Source organism: Schistocerca gregaria, chromosome 8 (genome assembly GCF_023897955.1).
Source record: "Schistocerca gregaria isolate iqSchGreg1 chromosome 8, iqSchGreg1.2, whole genome shotgun sequence".
Lineage (NCBI taxonomy): Eukaryota > Metazoa > Arthropoda > Insecta > Orthoptera > Acrididae > Schistocerca > Schistocerca gregaria.
Genome location: NC_064927.1, coordinates 210,500,047 through 210,507,457, shown reverse-complemented (window position 1 = coordinate 210,507,457; position 7,411 = coordinate 210,500,047). Strand labels below are relative to the sequence as shown.

General features: G+C 38.4%; 1 protein-coding gene across 1 annotated transcript in view; it reads left to right on the top strand.

The window, feature by feature from the left end:
* The first annotated feature begins 1,728 nt into the window (after nt 1-1,728).
* The window catches only part of LOC126284527 (probable serine/threonine-protein kinase samkC), a 73,853-nt gene continuing 68,170 nt past the window's right edge, over nt 1,729-7,411 (top strand). The window contains exon 1 of the mRNA XM_049983521.1: nt 1,729-1,896. The gene's annotated coding sequence lies outside the window, so the exon portion shown is untranslated. The remainder of the gene's footprint in view (nt 1,897-7,411) is intronic.

Genomic DNA, 7,411 nt, shown 5'->3' with positions numbered 1-7,411 from the left:
TAAGATAAGTGAAATTAAGGCTCATGAGGAGGCATATAGCTGTTGTTTTTCCATATCCCTATTTGCAAGTGGATACGGAAGGGAAATGACTAGTAATTGTGCAAACTACCCTCCCACATACACCATAAGGTGGCTTATGAAGTTTGTGTGTTGATGTAGATTGGGTAAAATATATCCGAGGTAAAACAGTACGCCATGCCAATTTCCAAGTGGAGAATACTCGGAAGGGTGTTTTCATCAGGATAAACAAATCTGACATTCTAAGAATCAGAATCCCTTAATAAAGAAGGTGAGTTACAGAATTTAAAAACAGAATTATGTAGGTTAACATTAGATATAATAAAATTTAGTTTTATGCTCTAACAGAAAGGATGGGATTTCTGGTGAAGTGAGTTCAAGGTTATCAACACAAAATCGAAAAGGGGTAATACAGCAGTAGATCTAATAGTGAATAAAAATTACAGAAGCAAGGTGAGCTACCATGAACAGAACTGAATGCATTGTCATGACTAATATACAATAGAAGGCTGAGAAAAATGAGTGCAAGGAGCTTGATGGGGAGTGAGTAAACACTCTCTTCTCTCACAACTTTCTTCCCTACAGCTGCCTAAGATTCGTGTTATTGGCTCTCCAAAAAATATTTCCTGACGAGTGGACTTGATGTCAGCCAGACTGTGTGTCATTGTTCTCTGGTTATCCTCTCATAGTTTTTTTCATTTTTATATACTGTTCCATGCCAAAGACGAAAATTCTAGTGAATACTGAATGTAGACGTCACATCCACACTAACAGCAAGAAACAGACGAGAAAATACTACAACTGGTGGTCTTTTTACTGAATAAAACCATATAAACAAAAAACACATTTCAGTATTTGCATACACAGTACCAGTTTTAATGAATAACTGATATAGCAGTGTACTGATACCACGCACACATATGGAAAATCTGATAATAATTATTTCAGAAGTATAACTGCAATGAAGATGCGAGACAATTTACTGTATTTACGCCGCTTAAACCACTCAGATCATTCAGCGGTACATCAGTAAATGATATCAGTCTGACGCTGTGATCATTCAAGAACCGTTTTGAATAACTTCTTAAGTTGATGAAGGTGCCCTGAAGACTTTTTGTGTAAAACCAAGTTACCCATCCAACAGACGTGATTAGATATTTATTTGTAAATTCAACATTTTATTGTATGGTAAAAAAAACATACCCATATTAACAACTTCCACAGTGTAGTTATTATAAGGTTATCTGTGACTTTTTTGTGTAGGGAAACGTCTAAGTAAATCGGAGAGAGAAACTAATAAAAATTCACTTCATTAGCTTTCAGTAATTTTGTGTAAAGTTTGCTATTTTTTCGATACCTAAATTTGACAAGTGTAGAAATCTTCAGAACAGAGTTGTTTAGCTTTTCCTGTATAGCAAAAATTAATAAGTTGATGTTCAGGCAATACTTTTCCTGTTCAGTGACGGTCAGGTAGATCGCATACTTTAACTCATTACTTCTCGGATCCATCAAGAATATTACTGTTGCTTCGTTACTCGCGATTTGTTTTTGACTTCTGAAACATTGGAATTTATTTTGCTTGTGCATAAGATAAGTATAACTAGTATGGGAATTATTTGTGCAAAAAGCCAGGGATACGATATGGGTAGTCATTTCGAGCTTCGACATCTAGAATAATGTAGAAAGCTCTATGCCTCCGCAAAGAAGTGGGGGAGCTGCAACCAGAGATATTTGCGACTTTGTCATAATAAGTCGTTGATGTTTACGTTGTGTCAGCTGGAAAAGTAAACGCATTGTGAATGTGCTATTTAAATCACTAAATTTGTTTACTTATAGTTCACTATATCTGTTGAAAATCAGCTGCAGCAGTTTGAAGACGTAAGACACCCACAATAATTCCTGTGCGAACATTATTGTAGCTTTAACGTAATGTTACACTTAGCGTCACAATCGTTTGTTTATGAGTGTTGGTTTGTCAACCGGCTGGTGCGTTTTTTCAGAAGTGCAATTGATAATTCCAACTAAGTGGCGGTATTATAAAAGTATTTGTATAGTAAAAGTTTCATATTTGTCATGCGCGAACCCAGTCGGGCTATTTCATTTCAATAATTTCACTAACTTCGCGTTATTAGTTTCTTGGATGGAGTAGTTGCTCAACCTATGGAATTCTGGTAATTAGGTAATGTTGATTGATGCTGCTGTAGTGTTTGCTTCATCTTCTCTCCTCCTTATTGACACCCTTTCAATGTGGAAAAGTAGACCTATACAGTTTGTGATCCAGGAAACATGACAGAACTGTTGGCGCCGCGCAATGTTCTCTTATCAGTTTTTTTTTCTTTGTAATTACAAGTTATTTTACGAAACTCCTATTTCATTTATACTGCAGACAATGGAGCAAAATAAACAAAGTAATAATAAAATATTCCTCAGAGAAGTTTCCGTGAATGGCCCATGGTGTAAATGTTCGCACTAACGCATTTTAATTACATCCGAGCACAACATCTCTTGTAATTAAACCTAAGTTCTGATGATTACGCGATGTAATATAGTGTAACTATATAAATTTTATAACTGCTGGAGAAGTTGTTAACAGGCAGAATTAGCATTTTGTTCTCTACTATTTACCAATGATTGAGATAATGGGCAATCAATGTTAATGCAATTAAAGTGTACATAGAATCATACAATGGGTGATTTAAAATTTCTTAAAAAAGGCTCTGAGAGGTAATCGGTGTTTGTATTTCTACCATGTCATTTGTTTTTTATTTTAATTTTCTTTTAAGACAACATTTGTACTGCAAATTTTTCAGTGTGCAATTTATTGCATTCTTTTCTTCAGTAGAAGTGTTTGCACTCCTTATGGCCAATCTCTTTTTAATTTCATATCAATTTATTGAATTTTCCCATTTTCTTGTAAAGCTACATGGGAACGATTTTCTCTCATTTCATCTAACATCAGTTTTATGATTGCAGGAAGTGTGTTTTGTTTTATAATGTGTGAAGTTTGTGATTGTAATGAGTATTGTGTATACAGTTTGGTAGTTTACTACTATGTTGGTCATCAGTTGAAAGGAATTTGATGGCACCTGAAAGAGGAGAATATTTAGAAAACGCTGTTGATGATGACAATGGCAGGATTTTAGTGTTCATTGGGCACAATATTTCGGCAAGCGACCACTTTACGATCTGATATACTGATGAAATTTCTGATTAGAGACCAGCATTCTGCTTTTGTCTTCCCTTCCCTCCAACATGCTGCTTTGCCCATCATATGCTCCGATTATTACTCACCCATTCTTTCTGCCAACTCATTGCTCCACCTTCGGTTCACAACCACGAATACATTTTGGCAGCACTTCTGCTGTTCCTCTGCATGCCTCACAGTGGGATATCACTATCCTCTTTTTAACCCTGTAATGCAGTTTTCTTCTGCAGCAAACAGCTGCTTATTGTTGTTTACTTTGTGTTTTAAATCAATCCTGAGACCGCAAATTCATGCAGAACACTGCACTGGTAGAGAGTATCCACAAAAGTGAACTGCATGCGTTTGCAGCTTCAGGACTGATTAAAAATGAAAAATGAGTAACATTAACTGCTGCCCACTGCAGCGAACAACTGCACCAAAGCATTAATCACCAATTCTCATACTCAATTCTTGATGGATTGTTTAATGACCCAGTCCCATGAGTTCGACACCTGTGTCACAACTTTCGTATTTTTGTAATCCATTCAATGTAATTTCTGATAGGGAATGTTCCGCAACTGCTGACCATTTAGTCTGGTGCAATCTGGTGTATCTTTGGTGCTCTTGACAACAATCATAGACATTCCGCATTGTCTGACCTATGTATGTCTTGACAATTTTATGAAAAGGATACATTGCAACTCACTATATAACATAGACTTTGAGTTGCAGACAGGCACAATAAAAACTCTACAAAACACATAAGCTTTTGGTCAGAAGGCGTTCTTCTGAAGTAGACACACACATGACCACTGTCTCCGGCTCCAGCAGCCAGAGGCAGTAGTCATATCTTTGTAAGCTGCATTTGCATGAGTGTGTGTGTGTGTGTGTTTTGTGTATCTCAGAAGGCGGCCTTCTGGCTGAAAGCTTACGTGTTTAGTAGTTCTTTTGTTGTTCTGTTATATGGTGAGTTGCGATTTACTCTTTTCATAATATTATTTATACCTGTCTCGCCACATTGGAAGAATATCTGATACATACCATAATTCTGTAATCTGAGGTCATTGCGACACTACCGAGGAGAGACCATCTTTTAGCTGGTGGGTAGAGGTTTGTCTCCACTTGGTATTCCTGGAGAATTTGTCCCATATCTCTGGATAATACACCACCTAAAGGAATAAACACAATGGCATCTTCCTCCTGAGGTTCCTCTTCTGTTTCTGATGGTTTTGCAGTAGGTGCAGGATGGAGGACTCTATGAACTTGCCACTCATTTTAACAGTTTTTATTTTGGTACACAGTCGTCAATTGTTAAGTTAGTTGTGATTTTCCCTGTCAGAGAGGGTGCGAACCCCATGTGCCATTGTTTTGAACACACCATTGCTCTGCTCTATGTGCTAGAGGCTTCCTGTATGGAGGTATAGGTCATGTGCATCTTCTTCCAGTACGTGCTGCGGCCCAGTGTGCTGCTGGCAGAAAAACAGCCACGTGTGTAATGGAGGTTAAAGCAAACCCACATTCTCAGAATAATTCAGTAGGTTGCCTTGTGAATTGGCTCATTTATGTGTTTAGTGTTGAGTTAGATGTGATCCAGGCCCTGTATATACACTTACTTTACCACGAGACGGGTTGTCAGCATGAGAAGTTACCTTTTACATTGGCATGCACGACAGTGATGTCATTCAAATGTTCAACCCCTGTTGTCACACATGAAACATTGAAGGCGTGTTTTGCAGTGGTTGCTCCCCATGAATGGCACCAACTGATGACAACTATCTACAAATTAGACCTTGTACCTGCCCCAGAGAGAATGCAGTGGATGTGCGCATTGTCTTTTTTGGAGGTAACTGGGAGGGATGTGTCAACCCAGACAATATGTAATCATCTCTCTATGATCAATGTGACCTGTAAGTGACCCTAATGAAGAGCAACAACAAACTCCCAGCATCAGGACTGTTGTGGTGGGGAAGGAAACACCTAGAATGGAATGTGGAAGTGGTGTCAGGTTTTCTTCGGTGACATGAGAAAGATTTATCTGTCACTTGCTGAACGGTGTTGAAGAATACGGCTGCAGACAGATATCAATTCATACCTTGTTTTGTGTCAGTTTCATAGATGAATATAGGATTCCTATCATTGCTGTCATGGGTTATTTGAGGGTTGCACAGTATTGGTACCTGTTGTCCATTCGTATAGTCAACATTTCGGTGATGGGCCAAACCAGCTTAAATTTGCAGTGCATCTTGCAGGAATGAAACACATTTGGTTGTCAAGAGAGCAATGCATGATGCCTACTGTGACTACCATTGCAGAATATTGTCAGATACTATTCCACAACACCCAAAGAAATTCTGGTTGTGTGTAAAGGTTATTGGTGGCACCAAAATTACTGTCCAGTCCCTAGCAAATGAGACAGGGTATGAAAGCAAAAGCTGAAATGTCTAACTCAGTTTTCAGATGTTCCTTTACAAAGGAAAACCCATGAGAATTGGCTCAATTAATACTCATACCACTGAAAATATGAGTGAAATAAATGTTAGTGTCAGTAGTGTTGAGAAATAGTTAAAATCCTCAAAACTGAACAAAACTCGAAGGCCCTGTGGAACCCCTGCAAGATCAGGTGAAATTTGTGACTGGCTTGAGGACTTTCTGATAGGGAAGGTGCAGCATGTTGTGTTGGGTGGAGAGTCGTTTTCAGATGTAGAAGTAACTTCGGATGTGCCTCAGGGAGGTGTGTTGGGACCCTTGCAGGTCATGTTGAAAATTGATGATCTTGCAGACAATGTTAATAGTAATCTGACATTTTGTAGATGTAGTTATCTGAAATGAAGTACTATCTGAAAGAAGCTGTATAAATATTCAGTGAGATCTTGATAAGATTTCAAAGTGGTGCAAAAACTGGGAACTTACTTTAAATGTTCAGAAATGTAAAACTAGTAGTATCCTCTGATTATAGTTGATCATCTCATACAAATACTTGGGTCTAACAATTTGTGGGAATATGAAATTGAATGATCACATAAGCTCAGTCATGGGTAAAGCAGGTGATGGACTTTGGTATATTGGTAGAATGCTGGGGAAGTGCAATAAGTCTACAAAGGAGATTGCTTACAAATCAGACTTGTGTTCTATTCTAGAATATTGCTGAAGTGTGTGGGTCCCATACCAGATAGGACCAACAGGAGGTATTGAACATGCACAGAAAAGAGCAGCACGAATGGTCACAGTTCGTTTGATCCATGAGAGAGTGTCCGAGAGATACTGAAGGAATTGAACTGGTAGACGCTTGACGATAGACATAAACTATCTTGAGAAAGACTATTGAAAAAGTATCAAAAATCAGCTTTAAATGATGGCTCTAGGAATCTACAACAACCCCCTATGTATTTCTCGCATAAGGGTCACGAGGATAAGATTAGAATAATTACTGCATGCACAGATGCATTCAATCAATCATTTTTCCCACACTCCATGTGTGAATGAAATGGGAAGAAATGGTAACAAGTGGTACAAAGAGATGTACCCTCTACCATGGTCGTCACAATGGTTTGCAGAGTGTAGATGTAGAATACTTGTCACGCACTGGATGACCACAGGAGGGTAGCCCTCAAAGAGTGGTACATTCTCGAGCAGTGTGGTCTTCATACCACTGTGTACAGCATTTTAATAAGAAGCCAAGCATGTTGCAACACTCAGGGTGGAACAATGTGGTGTAGAATGTTAGCCAGCCGTGGACTTTGATACCACAGATGTGTGAAAGTGTACAGTACCAACAGACTGTTTTTTATTTTTTTATTGTTGGGTTTTGATGTCACAGTAAACTTATTGTTTGAATAAAATAGAAAGAAACATTCCACATGGGAAAAATATATTAAAAACAAAGATGGGAAAGCGCTGGTAGATAGATACAATAAAAAAAGCACACAAAACTTCAAGCTTTCGCGACCCACAGTTGCTTCATCAGGAAAGAGGGAAGGAGAGGGAAAGACGAAAGGATATGCGTTTTAAGGGAGAGGGTAAGGAGTCATTCCAATCCCGGGAGCGGAAAGACTTACCTTAGGGGGAAAAAGGGACAGGTACACACTCGTGTGCACACACAAACATATACAGACACAAGCAGAGTTTCAAAAGGCTTATTCTTTCATTTCTTGATTTTAAGCCCACACTGTTAGCAGATATACAAATGCTTGAAAACTTAAGAACAGTTAG